This window comes from Schistocerca piceifrons, chromosome 11 (assembly GCF_021461385.2).
Source record: "Schistocerca piceifrons isolate TAMUIC-IGC-003096 chromosome 11, iqSchPice1.1, whole genome shotgun sequence".
Taxonomy (NCBI): domain Eukaryota; kingdom Metazoa; phylum Arthropoda; class Insecta; order Orthoptera; family Acrididae; genus Schistocerca; species Schistocerca piceifrons.
The window spans coordinates 114,611,698-114,633,304 of NC_060148.1; the positions used below are offsets into that span (position 1 = coordinate 114,611,698).

At 36.6% G+C, this 21,607-nt stretch overlaps 1 protein-coding gene across 2 annotated transcripts in view; it reads right to left on the reverse strand.

Moving 5' to 3' along the window:
- LOC124720317 (zinc finger protein ZFP2-like) overlaps positions 1-21,607 on the reverse strand; it is a 161,235-nt gene that overhangs the window by 98,517 nt on the left and 41,111 nt on the right. The gene's annotated exons all lie outside the window — the stretch shown is intronic.

The following is a 21,607-nucleotide window of genomic DNA, read 5'->3' on the forward strand; positions in this document are numbered from 1 at the left end:
TGGATTACTTTAAACGTAAACTGGGAGAGAAGGTACATTTAAATAAAATACACTTCTCTTCTTATACAACTAAGCTGCTGTCTGTATTAATCACCTCAAACTACAAATTTATGTAATGCTACTAGCAAAGCCAAAACCTGTTTAATAAGAAAATTATGTGTCAAGCAGAATTTAAATCACTCAACGCAATCACTTGTTAAAATTAAAGAAATGACTAACAAGGTTTTGTCATAGCTGTAGGTGCTCTATTCCTGCCTCGTGTCCATTTGCAACCTGTTGTAGACTTTTGCACCAGAATACCAAACTCTACTCTGAATCCTGCACAGGCATGAATAGTTTGAATTGATATTATTTTACTTCAACTACTGTGGTTGTGGTAAGATGCCGAACACTAATTATTAAAACCAAAAAGTTCAGTTATTAACATTACATAATATTTTAACTTAACCTCCAGTAGAATAAATATTTTTTGACCTTACTCGCACTGCCTCTGAAGATTATGCCATAGGACACTACAGGATGAAAGTACTACAGTATGCTAGCAATCCTTTATGCTGGTTGACACAATGAGAGAGATTTATAATTGCAAAGCAGGCAGAACTAAACATTTTCTTTTTGTCAACTTATCCATATCCTGGTGACATTTCAACTTATTATCCACATGGGTGCCTAGGATCATCACAGATATAGCCTCGTCTAGTGTGTGTCCACTGATCTTTATTTCTTGCATCCACTGATCTTTATTTCTTGCATTTTTAAGTTATTTTTATTTGTTTTAAACTGAGAGATTATAGGTTAAGATGTTTCTTATGAACCAGTTGTAAGGTTGTTCTTATTTATCCTCCTAGCTTTGTGGTATATATGTGTTTGGGCCCCTTGTTACTATACTAATGTCATTAGTAAACATCCCACTTTCTGAAGAGTGCTCCAATAATCCTGGCTAAATCATTTAGAGAGATAAAGACTAAGAGGGAACCAAGCACCAAATCTTGAATGACACAATATTTTAACATTTTGTCAATCTACATTTAGTATTATTCTTGTTGTATCATTTATTTGTGTTAAACTCTGCTCTCCACTGCCAACATAACACTCCATCCATCCAGAAAAAATGCCTCGACAGCATATCATTTTTGTTTCCAGAGTATAATTTTCAGATCCAAACAATTGACACCATCCTCACAAACTGTGGACTATGTTGCATTGGAGTATCTTGCATGCTTCAACAGCAGTACCATAGATGCAAGCACATTCAAAAGGTATCTGTGGAGACGCTAGTTAGGTAGGTAGTTTCACATTCCATGGGTCATTTCTACAATTAATAGTAATGCTGTGAAGTGAAACATTTTACATTCATGTGTAAATAGGGTACATACTGACCATCTACAAGACTTTCTTCTTTTAATACATATATGTGTTAGTAATTACTACCCACCCCTTTTTATACAACACAAAAATAGAAATTATTCTATGAAATAAAGGCAGTTGTCAAGGAGAAACTTTGTCAGTCTGTTTTCAAATTTTACTGTACTGTTTGTCGGACATTTATATCTTTGGTAGATGATAAAAAAATTTGGTGTCAGCACTGTAAATCACTTTTTATGCTTAAGACAATTTTAATGTAGAGTAACGAATGTCGTTTTTTCTTTCTGGTATTGTAATTTTGTACACCATTGTTCCTTTCAAATTACAGTTCATTATTTACAACAATACCAAATGGTTATTGAAGAGGGGCTGGTGATTTTTCAGTAGTTACAGGGACCAGTCTGGATGACTGATGTCTCACGCATTGCAACATTAGCCAAGATGACATTTAACAAATGAAAGATATGTTAAACTATAACTGTTATATTTCCTGAGTGCAGCATCAAACCAGAAAAGCCTGTAATTAGAGGTCATTTGCCTATTTGCATTTTAATCAATAGCTGTTTCTTCTGAGTATTTCAGATTTGGGGACAAAGGGGTGGGTGCTACCAGTTCAAGATTTTACTACTTTGGCTGACATACCATCAAAACTGGCAGAGTTTTGAATTCTTTTGTATAATGCATGATTTTTGTCTTTTTCATGACAATTTGAAGTATTTTTAACACTGTTTGTAGAGCACCTTTCAATCTTTGTTTAGAAATAATTCTCTGCATCAAATAAAGCTCTCTCTTCCTGGCACAATTCAGATTAATCTCAACTCCCGCAGTGAGAAACATGTTGCAACTACAGCAGCATATACCAGTATATGGATGTCATGATTCTGTCAGTACGTGACTGCTCTGTTATCTTGTGTGTGGGAACTTTGCGATGAGATCCACATGCATGTATACAAAAGGCAAGTGTTAATACCATTCACATACACAGTTACAGCAGTTGCTTGTAAGATGGCAGTGAGGGAAGATGTAAGGAATGGCATGGGCCAGTTACCAAGACTACCACTTCTAACACTGGCACTTTCTTAAAAGATGCTATGAACTGTTAGCATAAAAGCATTAAAGTGTTTGAAAAACAGGGTGGTAGGACAGAGTCTGAAAAGATTGTACGGATGTTGAAGAGTCTGCACCATTTCAGATTAATTAGCACTGACGTTAGCCAATGAGACCACTGCATGTGCAAATTCAAGCAGCTTGCCAGATACAATTAGTGTCAGTTGTTCTCATAGCATAGGTGGTAGTACATAAGACTACTCAGCCTTTGCCTCGAATTCATATCTTGCTACCATCCCATGTCCTATTTTTGTATTGCTTTCCTGTTCAGTTTTAGGAACACCTTTGGCGACACTATGCCTGGTGGGTTACCTGAATTTGTGCACGCAATGGCCTGATTAGCTAACTTCCGTGCTAATTAATTTGGAAATGGCACAATACATTGAATTTTTATCTTAACAATTATTTCTCAGCACAAACTACCCTACAGCACCCTTACAAGCTTTTCAAGTTCTGACAACTCTGTATATTTTATGGAAACAGGTGTGAAGCTCTTCCAGGTATCAGGAGTCTTCACTCCCTCGACTTGTAACCTAAATGATTGTATGTTCCATTGGACTACTGGGGTTGTTTCAATGGTGAAATATTTTTTATTTATTTCCTATCTTTGTACAAATTTTGGTACTTCGTGCTGCCTTCAATGTGCAGCTTGATGATAGTTTCATGTTTGCTATGTAGCTTGCAAAATCTGCAGCAAGGTCATCAGGCTTATCTGAAAAGAACTGGTTTCTATGATCTGGTAACAATGGGCACACTTACTTAGACATTTTTGTTTTAAACTACCCGTTGTAGTAGTAGTGGACATTTTACAACTAGTGAAACATGACTTTCTCAGGTGTAACAAGAGGTCTGCACTAAAACCTTACTTGCTGCTTTAGTCAGCATTACTCTGCAGGCAAGACATGCCACTGATGTGGAGAAGAATTTGCAGTATTTGGTGACTTCTTAGAACAAGCTATAGAAATAGATACTGCCTCGTGAAGAGTCCTGCATGCCTGGGGACGCAACCTGTTGTTCAAATGCTGTCTGAAATGGTAATGTTCCACTGTCACGCCTAATGATAGTATTAAGTTGTAAAAAATACAGAGTTTGTGATAGTGGAGGACTGTTCACCATACCCTGCCCTCAACAGGGGGACCAAACCCAAGTGCGACCAGTAATCAGTAGATTTCAAAGATGTTTGTTATGGTAGCCTGAATCAGGGGGTCCTTTGCAGATAATGGAATGTTTTAGAAGAAATGAGCATTATTAAAAAACAATAAAAATGTATTAACTTTATTATCTACATTGATACACTGAGCAACAAATTTGTACCAAAAATTTGAAATTACTGGCATTTGTACATTCATTTAGATATAATATGATTAAAAACAGCCATTTAAAAAAATTTAGCTTCAGCTTCAGAAATATGTGTCCCATATTAAACCATCAATATACATATTTAAGTAATAACATACCCTAGATGTGTTTCAGGTAGGAAATTTTGTTAATAATCATATATACTTGACATGAAGAATTTGTCAAATAATATGAAACACTTGCATTATAGTATACATCAACACACAAAATTATTAAACCAAACATTACTGAAGAATCTTTCCATGTTTTTACAGTTTCTTTTAGAAATTATCAAATATCCTCAAACAACTGATACAATGAATAAAAAAAAAAAATGGTACATACTGCTAGAGCCGATAATATCCAGTATGATAAATACAGTGGTTTTCTTGCATATTGTCAAAACTTTAATGCCATTAGCTATCAATATTAATTAATAATTGTGACTCAAAGAAGTATTGTTTGATTTCAGTGATCAAACTGAACCTGTTTGAGTCAGAGTTCGGCTTACGGTGTATTTGTAGCATGCCTATAAAGTGGGTGCTGTGATTCATAGTAAAAGTTGCCAAAAGCGTTCCCTGAGGCACAGAATAATGGCCGTGAATATATTGGATGTATTTGGTATTTGAAGTAAGAAGTGAGTAGAGTTTTGTAGATATTGAATTATTTTATTGTCAAACAGACTTCTCTATTTTTGAAGAGCTCTGAAGATAGTTACTGGAACACGCAGACCAGAGTGTTTTTTAATTTATAAAGTTTATTCCACTCAGAGTTGCGATAGTAGCAGTTCATGTTGATCCTGGCCATAGCTGAACTGCACTTACATGGCATTCCACTGCGACTGTTATTCATGTAGATTATAGTGACAACTGACATTTTCATTGAGATTTTGTTAGAGGGACTGCAGATTACTAACACCTGAAGTGGAGGATAATTTTGTAATTTGTGTTTTAAATTGAATTAAAAAGTGGTGATAGCTCCAAGGATTTTTGTTTGATTTCTTTATTACTTCTTTTCATTTAGAGTGGTGATTCAGTTTTGTTTGTCACCCAATCATTCATGGATGTTTGTTTCTGTATCTAGTCTCTGTAAACATAAGGAAATAAACAGTTATTTTGTTTGAAAGTCAAAACCTAGTCCCCAAATCTCGTTTGGTCCAAAGTGACTAAATAATTGCTATTTGAGAGAAAACATTCATTATGACAGAATCAAGCAGTATCTGAAACTGTGGAATATTAACACGTAAAGGAGGGCTGCAAAAGGCAGAGGGTCATGAGAAACAAAATAACGCAACGTAGGATGGTTGGTTGGTTGGTGGATTTTGGGGAGGGGATTAAACAGCAAGGCCATCAGTCCCATTCAAAGGAACCATCCTGGTATTTGCCTGAAGTGATTTAGGGAAATCACAGAAAACCTAAATCGGAATGGCCAGACACGGATTCGAAATGCCATCCTCCTGAATGCAAGTCCAATAACTTAACCACTGAAAGACAGGTAACCCAAATTACTTATAAGTTAAAAAATTTTCACTTCAAGATCATTTAATTGATAAAATCACAGTCAAATAATTAGGGTTATAAGTTGTGTTTAAAAGGCTATAAGTGTGAGTGATATATTTAAAAGCACAGAAAATATAAAGGACTAGTTTATTTTTGTTCTAAAGTTGAAAGTTTATAAGTGCAGTCATTGCCATAACTACAAGACAGATTGCTGACTGTATCTGTCAAAATTCATCCATTTGCAAACTTTTGGATTTTTGCTGGAGGTAGTATGCTTAAGTAAGCAGGTAGCAAAATATATCAACCTTTACTGTGATTTGGTTAAAAGCTGAATACAGAAGTGAGTGTACTTAAGGTCTGTGACCTACATGAAAGAGTGGTCTGATGCGAGTATTGCTAGTAGTGATTCTTGGCTACGCTAAAAGGTTAGGAGTAAGAAAATCAAATTATTTCTGTTATAGGAATAGCTCTGAATGTGTTACATATGTGTTTAGACAAAATAATTTCAGACTAACTTTAATAAATTTACAGTACTTAATCTTTGGTATTACTGGACAGAGCATCATATACAATTGTGTTTTTCTGTTAGTGTGTTGACATCAATTAAAGATCACTGCTATTGACCCTAACATAATAATAACACACAACAGAAAGGTATTTTTAAAAACTATGTCAATAACAATCTACACAAACAGATGCCATTTGTGTGCTCACTTGCACTTCCTCAGAACCTGAGCTCCTGTGTAGTGAGAGTATTACAGCTGCATTCCTTCACATTGTAAATCATAATTCTTAAGACAATTTAAAAAAATCACAATTTCTCCTCTTATTGGGGCTAGGTTGTGTCTGCTAGCAGCAGGGCTAGTTATGTGAGGTTATAGATGGTAGCTCCAGCACAGTGCATGGACCCTCTCCCCACATTTCCCTATGAACACTTCTTTGACATCTCTGCTCTACGCACTTCTTTCAAGAGTGTTATCAAAATCCTGTTTCATACATTAATTAATTTATTCAGTTCTGTGAACCCCACATGGAGGAAAAGCATTTCCATATGTAACAATAATGAGACAGATTAACAAAAGATAAGCAACTAGTATAAATAAAGTCTGTAAATGGTTAACAAAAACGAACCATCACTGCACAGAATTTTCCAATTGTGCTCACATGCATAACACTTTATATATTAAAATCAGATCCAAAGCCACTCTTTTGCGAAGAGATGCCACCTCATTCCTTATCTTACATAACTATCAGCCTACATTTATATGACCAAATTCAAATTTAACACAGAGAATAGTTACATACATTTGTTACAACCAATATGTGTTTATCATAACCACTGTTCTTTGTATTGGAGCTAACTGTATTTCCTAATCACTGGATCTAGATAACCCAATAATTTGTAGTAGTCAATTGGCATTTTTGTTGTTGCTCTAGTTGTGGTTATTCTTTTTTTTTTTTTTTTGTTAATGTCTGTCAGTAGTTTCTTGAAGACGGCAGCACCAGAATACAGAAACAAACACTGAAACTAAAACAAGCAGGCAACATCATCTTGCCATACGTGCTTTGCAGGGCACAATTTAACTGAGTGTGTGTTTGTGGTTTAGGGGCAATCAGTATCAACGTTATCAGTGCTCATATGAAGAAACAAATGTTTCATAGAAAATGCAATAAAAGAAATGAAAGACAATGTGAGATTAAGTCACACTCACTCTCTCCCAGTCTCACCTATGATCACCCACAACAATTTAACTGGTCTTTTATTCCTACTAAATATAAATTAAAGGAGTAAACTTCTACAAATTTCCATGTGGTGTCTACTGTATATGTGGTTATCTTCTTGCATAATTCTCTTGCTGCTTGCTTTCACTAAATAAATATTTTCATTACTTCATCCATAGTGTCCTATAAGGTGATACTACAAAACAGACAATGAAAGTGTGCTACATAAGATACTACACATTTTAAGCCAATACAATGAAGGAGGCTTCAAAATGTAAAACAAATTTAACTTGATTAATTAACCTGTGCCATGACTATATTTTAGCTTAAAATTGACCTGAACCCCAGACCACTTTACACATACTGTTGCAATTACCATATAAAGATCAGTAACTGTTTCTGGTACGAAAATGACATTTTTGCTTGTTCACAATGGCATAATATTAGTCTTGAGAGATTAAGATGTAACTGCTCAGCTGTGAACCAGCTTCACTCTTATTCAACTATAATTTGAGCTGTCTTTAGTATGATAGTTTGAGCTCTTGACCAGTACACTTGAATAATCACCAAACCTTTCAGTGTATAAAAAATTCTTTGCTCATTGAATTAGATGATTCTCTTTACGAATCTTCAGTTGTGGTTCTTTTCCATTTCTCATCAATTTGGTGTGTGCTGCTCTAAGCATTCTGTACGTATGTAATAATTAATGGATATAATTACTTTATATTACAGCTTTTATTCCGGTTATGGATCCAGTACAGATTAGTGGTTAGTTGACTAATCTCTTTTTTAATTGATTATGACTGACGAACATTCCTGTTAGTTGTATTTTTTAAAGCTTTGAAGTTGGTTATTTCTTCATTTTATTTCACAACTTTGGTTTTACACAGTTAACAAATGTCTATTTGTTCATATTAATGCCATGTGTTCTGGTCCTCATAATTACAATAATTAATACAGATTAAAGGATCTTTTGACTGTATGAAATATTCTGCCCATTATATCTAATTTTCAGCTGTGAGCATGAGTCACTGTGATACCTGTCTATGGAAGTAGTACTTTCATGTTATTCATGTACTTGTACATGATGAGCTTTATTACTAAACACATCACACTTGTTGCTTCATGTATTTCATTATTATATGGCTCTCATCTTTAAGATGATTTTTTGACATGATGTGGTTTATCACTGAATACTGCAAGCCTGTTACCTCATGTAGTTCATTACTGTATGCCTCTCATCTGTGTTTAGGGCTTAGAATGTCCACTACTTTTAAGTGTACATGATGATGTGCTCTAACATGGCCCTAATATAGCGGACTAACCCACATGTTTTGTGCATTTGAAGTATTGACATGATATGATAAGAGTATACGATTATTATGCAATGCCTTTTGATCTGTTCATGTATCTCACGGTTTCTCTTATTTAGTAACGTACACATTGCTGTTGCACTCAACAGCTGAGAGATACCATTTAGAGCAGAAGTGGACTATGTGTCATAGTCCATTTATGCTCTGTGTTGTCCATCCACTGCCACTGCATGTGATGTCAGCGAATGAAGGACTTGTGTATTCAACGTGGAACAATGTATTGGACCAGAGATCACGTGGCAGTGAATGTCAGTTGTGCAGCATGGAAGCCCTACCAAAAAGCATGGAGGAGCAATTACAAGGTTAGTTGTGTGTTCCTTTCTTTTGTCTGTGGATAATATTGTTGAATGTACACTAACGTGTTCATATTGAAAGATGTCCAAAGGAACTCAAATGGTGACTTTGTTCACAAAATGCAAGTTGTTTTCCATACGAAAACACAATGAAATACACACAATACTTTATTTATTGCTATATTGTGTAATCGAGTAATGATCACTTATAATGTTATGTGTACAACAATGTTTTTCCACCCGCCAAGTAATGTACAATTGCTTCACTTGTGTATACCAATGCCCACGTTCACCATTTCTGTCATGTAGTTAATATTACATTGAAGAATGGATATTTTTATCACAGAGATATTTGCATCTGATGGGGAAGCATGAGAAGAAGTGAGAGTGAGCATGGCTGCAGCAACAACTTCTCCTGAGGACATGCCAGAGACAAACAACGATGCCATGATATGTTGCCAAGGAAAAGAGCACCTTAGAAATGAAGATAAATGGCTTCGTAATGTTAGGAAAGAACAGAGAGCTCTAGGTCAATAGTATGCCAACCATAAGTGTAACCTTGTACCTCGAAAGGAACTGCATACAAATCAAAGAGTGTTCGTACCAGTATGAGTTCCACAAAAACGTCACCGAAATGGAAGGAACAAGTATTCAATGAGTTTTATAATTTAGGCAGCCATGATCTGCAGTCAGCTTTCCTGTTTATCATGGTTAAAGTTGTTGATAAAGCACAGTCATACTTACGTCAGCAACATTCGCACAAGGTGGTGGTGGTGGTGGTTAGTGTTTAACATCCCGTCGACAACGAGGTCATTAGAGACGGAGCGGAAGCTCGGGTTAGGGAAGGATTGGGAAGGAAATCGGCCGTGCCCTTTCAAAGGAACCATCCCAGCATTTGCCTGAAACAATTTAGGGAAATCACGGAAAACCTAAACCAGGATGGCCGGAGACGGGATTGAACCGTCGTCCTCCCGAATGCAGTCCAGTGCATTCACACAAGGAGAAGACAAAATTGTATTACTTGCTCAATTGAAATGGATCTGAAATTAGGGTGTGCAAAAGATTCTTTCACAATACTTTAGCCATATCTGCTGGAAGAATTGATAAGGTAGTCAAGAATAAAGAGGGAAAAGCAACTCCTCCTCGTGATGGTAAAGGTAAAGGTAAACCCGGTAATAAAACACTTCCCCACAAAGTTGATGAAATAAAATGTTTCATAGAAAAATTTCCACCTTATGAAAGCCATTATGTGTATCATAAAAATAATGGTAGAAAGTATTTAGGACCAGATTTAAATGTATCAATCATGTATTCACTGTACTGTACAGAGGAGCAAATGCCGGTTTCTCATTTTATTTTCCACAATTTTTTTTTTCGAAAACTGCAATTTGTCATTTCATCCACCAGTGTCCAACTCTTGTCAAACATGCGATGCTTTGCAAGTAAAAATAACAGCTGCTGATAATGATAATGAGAGAACAGAGTTAATTGCAGAATGTGAATTCCATCAGCAAAAAGCTGAGTATGCTCGGGCACGTTTACAGAGTGATACTTTGCTTAGCAAATCAGATGGTAGCTTTACAGTGATAACATTTGATTTGATGAAAAATTTGTCTACCCCGTTCATCTCAACTGGAGTTTGCTATTACAAAAGTCAGTTGTGGACATATTGCTTTAGCATCCACAATATGCAGAGTGATGATACATACATGTTTCTCTTAAATAAATTTATTGCATCAAGAGGGTCACAAGAAACTGGTTCTTGTTTGCTGTACTTCATATGCAATTTTTGTCAGGACTGGAAAACTAATTATGTACTCTGATCAATGTGGAGGCCAGAATAGAAACATAAAAGTCACTGTACTGTGCCAATACATTGTAAGCAGCTCAGAGTTCTCTGTGACAGAAATAGACCATCAATTTCTAGTTAGCGGACACTCATACCTGCCCTGTGATCAGGATTTTGGCTTGGTTCAGAAACAAAAGAAGTATTTTCCTAATATTTACCTCCTGAACACTAGAATGATGTAGTAGTGAGTACAAAAAAAAGGAATTCATTCAAGGTTATCAATATGAATGAGGAATGTTTCTCTTCAACAAAACAGCTCAAAAGAAACATCCTGAATCAACAAATGTCTACAATGGTTGAACATACAGTGGCTGCAGTTTGAAGCAATCAACGGATTCAAAATATGGTATAAATACTCGAACCAAACCAAAGAGCCATTTCAGGAAATTGATGTAGCCAAACAAACATCCACATGCATCAACAATCTTGAACTGCTTTATCCTAATGGACATGTAATTAAAGAGGCAAAATGAATGATCTGCTCAGTTTGTTCTGTATGTACCCCCACTTCATCATGATTTCTACAAAAATTTAAAAATATCTTCACATGCTGTAGAAACATTGCTGGTCGATGATTTTGAAACACTACATAGTGCTTAAAATTATAGAAACCAATGTAAAATGTTACGTGTAATCTGCACAATGTATAATAATAATGTATACTATTGTCACATGCAACCTATTATGGACTTTGTGCAATGAACAGCATTAATAATCAGTGTACTAACGGACCTGTCATTGAGAATGTTCAACTACTCAGAGTGAAAATGGACTGTCACAGCAAAACTGCTAATATTCTGCTACATAATTAATGTTTGTAATGTATCTATGTCAGAATATTGTTCAGTAAAACCACAGTTACATCGTATGCATGTTAAAAGGCTGCACTGCATCACAGAAAAACGTTCTCTCTGAGCCTTTATAATTAGGCCTGCGACTTCCCTAGGGTTAGTCCACTTGTGCTCTCAGCGCCTCATATTCCCAAGGTTACATATAACTTCTTAGGTGTATTAGGCTGGCTCAAATGGCTCTGAGCACTATGGCACTTAACATGTGAAGTCATCAGTCCCCTAGAACTAATTAAACCTAACTAACCTAAGGACATCACACACATCCATGCCCGAGGCACGATTCGAACCTGTGACTGTAGCAGTCACGCGGTTCCACACTAAAGTGCCCAGAACCACTTGGCCACCACGGCCGGCAGTATTACGCTGCCAATGTATTTATACAACAATGATACCCATGTCTGTTCTGTTTATATATAACCTGACAGAGTTCATTTTACTTAGCTTATCTTTTTAAATAGTTAGATTTTACCATGTTGTTCAGTACAGCTGTAATTTATATTTTATTGTCCACAACTTCCAGTGACATGATATGTTTCTATATTGGCAGTTTATGAATGGTTACGGACAGCATGTCAAAAGCACCACTATTTTATATCCTTCACATTTAATGAGGATGATGAGTAACCTGATGTCTATGTGGTGTTTGGTTCTGTATTCTTACCACATCAAGCCACAGGTTTCTGGAGATACTAGAAGGTATCAGACTGACTATATAATGGTAAGAGAGAGATTTAGGAACCAGCTTTTAAATTGTAAGACGTTTTCAGGGGCAGATGTGGACTCTGACCACAATCCATTGGTTATGAACTGTAGATTAAAACTGAAGAAACTGCAAGAAGGTGGGAATTTGAGAAGATGGGACCTGGATAAACTGAAAGAATCAGAGGTTGTAGAGAACTTCATGGAGACAATTAGGGAACGACTGACAAGAATGGGGGGGGGGGGGGGGGCAAAAAATTCAGTAGAAGAACAATGGGTATCTTCGAGAGACAATGAAATAGTGAAGGTAGCGGAGGATCAAGCAGGTAAAAAGACGAGGGCAAATAGAAATTCTTGGGCAACTGAAGCGAGATTGAATTTAACTGATGAAAGGAAAAAATATAAAAATGCAATAAATGAAGCAGGCAAAAAGGAATACAAATATCTGAAAAATGAGATCGACAGGAAGTGCAAAATGGCTAAGCAGGGATGGCTAGAGGACAAACGTAAGGATATAGAGGCGAATATCACCAGGGGTAAGATAGATACTTCCTACAGGAACATTAAAGAGATCTTTGGAGAAAAGAGAACCACTTGCATGAATATCAAGAGCTCAGATGGAAACCCGGTTCTAAGCAAAGAAGGGAAAGCAGAAAGGTGGAAGGAATATGTAGAGGATCTATACAAGGGCGATGATCTTGAGGACAATATTATAGAAGTGGAAGAGAATGTAGATGAAGATGACATAGGAGATATGATACTGCGTGACGAGTTTGACAGAGCACTGAAAGACCTAAGTCGAAACAAGGCCCCGGGAATAGACATCATTCCATTGGAACTACTGACAGCCTTGGGAGAGCCAGGCCTAACAAACTCTACCATCAAGTGATCAAGATGTATGGGACAGGTAAGATACCCTCAGACTTCAAGACAAATATAATAATTCCAATCCCAAAGAAAGCAGGTGTTGACAGATGAAAAAATTACCGAACTATCAGTTTAATAAGCCACAGCTGCAAAATACTAACGCGAATTCTTCACAGACGAATGGAAAAACTGGTAGAAGCTGACTTCGGGGAAGATCAGTTTGGATTCCATAGAAATATCGGAACACGTGAGGCAATACTGACTCTACGACTTACCTTAGAAAATAGATTAAGGAAAGACAAACCCACGTTTCTAGCATTTGTGGACTTAGAGAAAGCTTTTGACAATGTTGACTGGAATACTGTCTTTCAAATTCTAAAGGTGGCAGGGGTAAAATACAGTGAGCAAAAGGCTATTTACAACTTGTACAGAAACCAGATGGCAGTTACAGTGTCGAGGGGCATGAAAGGGAAGCAGCTTTTGGAAGGGAGTGAGACAGGTGTGTACCCTCTCCCCAATGTTATTCAATCTGTATATTGAGCAAGCAGTAAAGGAAACAAAAGAAAAGTTCGGTGTAGGAATTAAAATCCATGGAGAAGAAATAAAAACTGAGGTTCACTGATGACATTGTAATTCTGTCAGAGACAGCAAAGGACCTGGAAGAGCAGCTGAACGGAATGGACAGTGTCTTGAAAGGATGATATAAGATGAACATCAACAAAAGCAAAAAGAGGATAATGGAATGTAGTTGAATCAGGTGATGCTGCAGGAATTAGATTAGGAAATGAGATGCTTAAAGTAGTAAATGAGTTTTGCTATTTGGGGAGCAAAATAACTGATGATGGTCGAAGTAGAGAGGATATAAAATGTAGACTGGCAATGGTAAGGAAAGCATTTCTGAAGAAGAGAAATTTGTTAACATCGAGTTTTGAATTAAGTGTCAGGAAGTCGTTTCTGAAAGTATTTGTATGGAGTGTAACCATATATGGAAGTGAAACGTGAACGATAAATAGTTTGGACAAGAAGAGAACAGAAGCAGTCTATTTACTGTATTTCTCTATTACAGTGTGAAATACCGGACCATATGTAGTTTGTCAGAGTGTGATAAAGCTTAGAACACTCATCCATGTGTAGACAAATCTTGCACTCTTCACACTCAATGCAGGATTCTCCATGCTGTTTTCTGTCAGAACAAACCTTACATTATCTAGACAATACTGCTTTTTTGTCAGTTGGAGGTATTTTTGTGGGAATATGTCCCCATTACCTTCCTTGGAGTTTTAATGGACTTTTCGCTTGGTCTGGTCATCCACAAATTCCATAATCAGAAAGTCTAATGCCTTTCAGAGCTTGTTCTGCTAGGTCGACATGAACATCTGTGAACCTCAGTCTTCTTTCACTGGATTTCATCATATAGTGTACTACACTCACATTGAGAATCACCAAGTCTTACATGTAAAAACATATTTTTTACATCCCATCACATATCTTCTCATAAAAGGATTGCTGCAAACTGTTGGTTGTGCACATCGACTCCACCCATTCCTTTATTATAATCAGTTTAGTCTTCTGATTTGTTTGCTGTTCTTCATAGTCAGGTCGATTATGAACGGTTGACAGGATGTGCACTGGTTTTCTGTCAATCCATTTCACAGTAAGAACTTTTAGTTGCTGATGTAAATGTCAGCTCACCTTTTTTCAGCACTTAGCTGTTGATCTATGGTGGTATGTTTTGCCCTGTTTGGTCTTCCAAGTTCCAACAATGTAGGTTTTCCTCTCCAATGTCTTTAGAAACAAAGTGGGAGAACTGTACTAATTACCCATGTCTACTGTTCTCCATTCATCCAGTACAGTCTCATACCAATCCAAAACAACTTTCTCACTTGCTAGGGTGCCGAATACTTTTTCTGCCTCAAGACCTGTATCAATTTTAAAAGTGTAACAATATCCATTGTCAGATGAGCAGACATTTTCAAGCCAAACCTTGGAACCTTTGAAGGGTTGTATTGCACATATGACAATCTGCACCTCAACTTCTTCAGACTCTCACTGACACAAAAGATTTTTCCAGGATTGTACAGCATCTGAAATCTGTCAAGTAGAAGAGTAATAACTGGTCTGACCTTTCTCAGTTTGTCATGTGTGTCTGCAGAATCAATAGCAAAATAAAGATACTTTGAGGTGGCTTTGAATCTCCTAAAAGTCATGGTTTTACAAAAAATAGGAGCCTGTATTATTTTTCTCTTTGACCAATTATCTTATACAGAAGGCTTCTTTCTTTGGGATATAAGTATGCAGAGTGCAAAATGGACCATCTCGTCTACTGTCATAAGAAAAACCAGTGTGCTCTGTCAACCATTCTTGTCTGTTCTGCACGTACAGTTGTTTCTGTGTGTACTTTAGCTGGAAATATGTAAATTTGTTTCCTTGACCACCAACTTCAGGAACTGTGGTGCCAAAAACTGGTCAGTTATATGCAACTCTCATGGGAATGTCCTAGGGATCTGCAAATAGTAATATCTATCTCCCCTTCAATGCTGCTTCTGGTAATGTAAGGATTACTTTGAATATTAGTTGAGTTCCACTCACCAGTAATTGTTGATGTACCTGTTACTGTCTCCACTATGGCATCTCAATTGTTAAGGGAAAAAATCTTTGTGAACACAACCACTGTCATCACTTGACTCTGATTCTGTGCTTTCCCTGATTTCAGAATATATTTCACCATCAGTATCACTGAAATCACGTTTTTCAAGGAATGTGTGTATTATTTTGGCTCAGATTTCATACAGACCAGCCATGCTGCGCTACTAAATCTATAAAAATATGCCAACTTTGCATGATAATATTTAGCTGCAGTTGAGCATTTCTGGTCAATGGTCACAGCTGCTGCCATTTATTAACATGCTGCCTGAACTAAAAATAGCAACATTGGTAGTGGAGTAATCGCATGAGCACTGCACAAGGCAACTGAACAGTAACGGCTGTACCTGTCATCATACATAATGAACACGAGTGTGATGATAGGTATACACATCACAGTATGCCAATATATTAATCATAAGCTGTACATGAGCTATATGTGATTTTTATATTTTCACTAAAAATTACATGCTGAAGATCATTTGTAATTACAGTGCCTTGGAACTGTACAGTCTGCTTGCCTTTCCAATATTTTTAGATATTTCAATTTTGTAACATATCAGTGTGTTATATAACAAACCATGTATCTATGTATTTACACCCTGTTTGACCCACGAATATATCAATTGCATAAAGGTTGTTGTCATGGGTTAGTAGCCATCTGACATAAGATGTTTCGCTTTAAGGATAGCACTACTATTGTTATTACTTAATCTTGCATCATGGATATGGTTTATGTATTTGTTATTTTTAACATATCTGGCTTCACTGTGATGTGGACATCAGTTTAATTTTGTTACAATGAACAATGTAATATTAACTGTCACTGTTTTCCTTGTTTACTATTCTCTAACATCTTTGGTAAAGGTATTACGTCCTTCGCTTTGCTAAAGATGTAAAAGTTCCTTGCTATGTTAGCAACCTATTACAAATGGAGTCTTTGATGTTACTCTGCAAATGTAGGACTTCGTCAATGTAATGTTCATCTTTTTCTTCTTTGGTACATTGTCTGTCTGACTTGAAGCATTGTGATCTATGGTTGTAATATCTCAAGGACAGGTTATGAGAGTTGTTTGGATGGTTTCACTCTGACAACCTTGATGCTATATCAGCCTAAAAGGAAAATAGGATTTGTTTTTAAGTAACCTGTTTTATCTTGTAAGTATAGATATGTAATTCTGCAACATATTTTTATCGATCATGTCATTTTTGTGTACATTATATTTTTTCAAATTTTTTTTCATTTTTGATGTTTACAGGCATCCTGCGATGATAGTCTATGACCAAAATGGGTAGATGATATATAGGTTACATAGAACAGTAGATGGTTAAAATGAGTTTTCTAATGCCAAGATTATAGCTGCACTGATATGCAAGTAATTCAATGTAAACAGTTTAACAGATACGACGACTCATATCATACATTTTCATACTACTAAAAAAAATCTGCACGATTTCAAAATATATAGTGTTGTTGGTACATTAATACAAACAGCACATGCACAATTGTTTTGGAGTCCACTAGTACACGTACCTAAAATGGTATTAACACAGCCAATTAATGAAGATCCACCAGTACATGTACCTAAAATGGATTTAATGAAGAAATTCAATGTGGCACATTTTACTTTCAGAAGTACTGCTACTTATCTTTACGTAAACTGACAGCACCAGTTATTTTTGCATACTCACTCCTTGTTGTTTTATTCACCTCATTTCTGGCAAATGCAACCAAAACAATGAAGTTATTCATCTGTTGGAAGCAAGTACTAAAAATATTATTCACAGCATATAACCACATATTGTGTGCAAGACTTTTAAAATGTTATTACGGAAAGTATTTGTTCATTTGGTAACGGTAAACAGCAGAGAGAGTTCTAACATCTTACACAATTAGCTGTTTTTTTTCTTTTTGTCATGTTCAAGTGGTAAAACAGAAACATGACCATACAAACAAATATATTTTGTTAAAAAAATAAATTATACACATCTTATTGATCAGTACTGCAAATTATCTGATTATCTATGCTGAAGATTACAGGGAGTCATATGATAACTTGCAACTACCATTAAAAGGACAATTTGACTTCAATATCCCATCCCATCATTAGAGATGCCTTTTCCAGATTGTGGGAAGGATAAGGAACAGAATCGACAATGTTCTTTATATAGGAACGTTTCCACCATTTCTCTTTAGTGACTAAGGAAACCACAAAAACCTAAAGCTAGATGCAACATGGGGATTCGTACTGACCCACTTCTAAATCTAAGTCCAGTGTGCATGTCACCACATCATCTCACTCAGTGGACATTGTTCCTGTAACCCAGTCATCATAAGAATAAACCTGATATAAACAAACACAGATGCTATGATTGGTCAAGCACCATAGCACACGTACACTGGTGTTATTACACTCTGGGAAGTAGGTCCCACTTATGTATTAGATATCTTATTACTAAGTTATGTTAAATGAAACTTTAAGATATTCAAATGTATTAACATTGATCTATGTTTTTCCCAATTACACTTTAGCTACATAGATGTTACTTCAAAAATAGTCATAGTCTCTGTACTATTGTGCTCTGACTGTCGCGCTGTTACTGCACAGTACAAAAGTGGCTGATGCTGCTTTCTGTCCCGCAATGGAACACAGTTAAAAAAGTACCGAGGAATAGGCTGTTCTTAATGTTTTTTTTATAATTTTATGGAGATAATCAGCTTTGAAGTTTTCCCAGTGTTGTATATACCGCTATGACGATTTTCCAGTGTTGTATGTACTGCAGTTGATAGACGAACACGCACTGAATATGTAGCACAGTCGGTAATGGAATGTGAACCAAATGCAGTTATTTCATGTGTTGGTTCAAATCTGACACTTAATTCAAAACTCGATGTTAACAAATTTCTCTTCTTCAGAAATGCTTTCCTTGCCATTGCCAGTCTACATTTTATATCCTCTCTACTTCGACCATCATCAGTTATTTTGCTCCCCAAATAGCAAAACTCCTTTACTACTTTAAGTGTTTCATTTCCTAATCTAATTCCCTCAGCATCACACAACTTAATTCGACTACATTCCATTATCGTTGTTTTCATTTTGTTTACGTTCATCTTATACCCTCCTTTCAAGACACTGTCCATTCCATTCAACTGCTCCTCCAAGTCCTTTGCTGTCTCTGTCAGTGTAAGGGATACCTTACATGTGGGACATTTTACCTACGAGGATTCCATCATTATGATGTCCGTTTTTTCCTCTGTGAACATTTTCTTCTAAAGTGTAAATTGTGGCAAAATTATAAATACGTTAATGCAAAACCAGGTGGGAATTGACATTGTGAAATGTGTAAATTTGATGGGAGTGATAAAAACATGCTATAAAAGTGGGAAAACGTTAATTTGAGGAAAAAGTAGGATTAAACTGTCTAACTTTTCTCACCTCCATTGCATTCTGATAAAACATACTAACTTTAAATTTTTGAGAACTGTAGAAGCTCAATAATCAAAGAATTTAGCCTGCTTAGTCAGCTTACCCTTCCACATACTGCTAGAAGCCCATATTATCTTTCAGGATTCATTAGCCCATATCCTTTCGTCTTTCCCTCTCCTTCCCTCTTTCCTGATGAAGCAACAGTTTGTTGCGAAAGCTTGAATTTCGTGTGTATGTTTGCATTTGTTTGTGTGTGTATCGACCTGCCAGCACTTTCGTTCGGCACACACGCGCACGCGCACGCGCACGCGCACGCGCACGCGCACGCGCACGCGCACGCGCACGCGCACGCGCACGCGCACGCGCACGCGCACGCGCACGCGCACACAGTGCTGGCAAGTCGATAGACACACAAACAAACGCAAACTTACACACGAAATTCAAGCTTTCGCAACAAACTGTTGCTTCATCAAGAAAGAGGGAAGAAGAGGGAAAGACGAAAGGATGTGGGTTTTAAGGGAGAGGTTAAGGAGTCATTCCAATCCCGGGCGTGGAAAGACTTACCTTGGGGGGAAAAAAGGACAGGTATACACTCGCACAAACACACACACATATCCATCCACACATACACAGACACAAGCAGACATTTGTAAAGGCAAAGAGGCGGAAGTAGAGGCAAAGATGTTATTGAAAGACAGGTGAGGTATGAGCGGCGGCAAATTGAAATTTCTCGTTATCCGCCAGGCCTCAATCTCCACTAATTTCAATTTGCCGCCGTTCAATTTGCTGCCGCTCATACCTCACCTGTCTTTCAACATCAGCTTTGCCTCTACTTCCGCCTCGACTGACATCTCTGCCCAAACTCTTTGCCTTTACAAATATGTGTGTGTGTGTGTGTGTGTGTGTGTGTGTGTGGGGGAGGGGGGGGGAGGGGGGGGGGCGCGCGTGTATACCTGTCCTTTTTTCCCCCAAGGTAAGTCTTTCCGCTCCCGGGGTTGGAATGACTCCTTACCCTCTCCCTTAAATTAGATTAGATTAGATTTACTTTCATTCCAATTGATCCGTAGTGAGGAGGTCCTGCAGGATGCGGAACATGTCAGAAAAACAACAATACATGACAAATATTTGCAACTAAATCAAATAAGCTAATGTACCATTCCACAGGTCCTAAGTGGAATGATCGTCATTTTTAATGAACACTAAGAGTCATTTTACAAATACTAATGCACTGAATTTAAAATAAAAAAGTTTTTTATTTATTTATAAGGTAATACAACTACTTTAATACTTATTTACAATGAACACATTACTGCACTGAAATGGTGCAGAAGTTATGTTGTACTTATATACAAATCAGTTGGTTTTACTAAGAAATTCATCAATGGAGTAGAAGGAGTTGGCCACCAATAAATCCTTTAGGCTTCTCTTAAACTGAATTTCATTGGTTGTTAAGCTTTTTTATGGCTGCTGGCAAGTTATTGAAAATGTGTGTTCCTGAATAATGCACACCTTTTTGTACAAGACTAAGTGACTTTAAATCCTTGTGAAGATTATTCTTATTCCTAGTATTGATTCCATGAATTGAGCTGTTGGTTTAAAAAAGTGATATATTTTTAATGACAAATTTCATTAAGGATTAAATATATTGGGAAGCAGTGGTTAGTATCCCTAGTTCCCTAAACAGGCTTCTGCAGGATGTTCTTGAGTTCACACCACATATAACTCTCACTGCACATTTTTGCGCCCGGAAAACTTTAGCTTGGCTTGATGAATTACCCCAAAAAATAATCCCATATGACATTATGGGATGAAAGTAAGCATAGTATGCCAGCTTTTTCATTTTTATATCCCCTATGTCTGACAAAATTCGCATTGCAAACAGAGATTTGTTAAGACGCTTCAGCAGTTCTGTGGTGTGCTCCTCCCAGTTGAATTTATTATCAAGCTGTAATCCCAAGAATTTAACACTGTCCACTTCTTCTATCTTCTTGTCATCGTATGTTAGACATATATTCTTGGGACACCCCTTACAAGTTCTGAACTGCATGTAGTGTGTTTTTTCAAAGTTTAGTGACAAAGAATTGGCTAGGAACCAGTGATTAATGTCCAGAAATATTTTATTGGCTGATCTTTCTAAGACTAGACTTGATTTGCTATTTATTGCAATGTTTGTATCATCGGCAAACAAAACAAACTTAATGACTTAAGCACATTTTCACTGTAAGTGTAGATAGCCTTCTCAATATCAGAACCTTTTAGAAATCCAAACTGTGACTTTGACAGTATGTTATTTGAGATAAGATGGTTATAAAGACGACTGTACATTACTTTTTCGAAAATTTTTGAGAATGCTGGCAACAGTGAAATTGGATGCTATTTCTTTATCTCCCTTCTTAAACAGTTGCTAACTTCAGCATATTTCAGCCATTCAGGAAATATTCCACTAATAAACGACTGGTTACACAGATAGCTTAGTATGTTACTTAGCTCAGAATCACATTTTTTAATTAACTTTGTTGATATTTCTTCATACCCACTAGATGTTTTTGATTTTAAAGATTTTATGATGGACA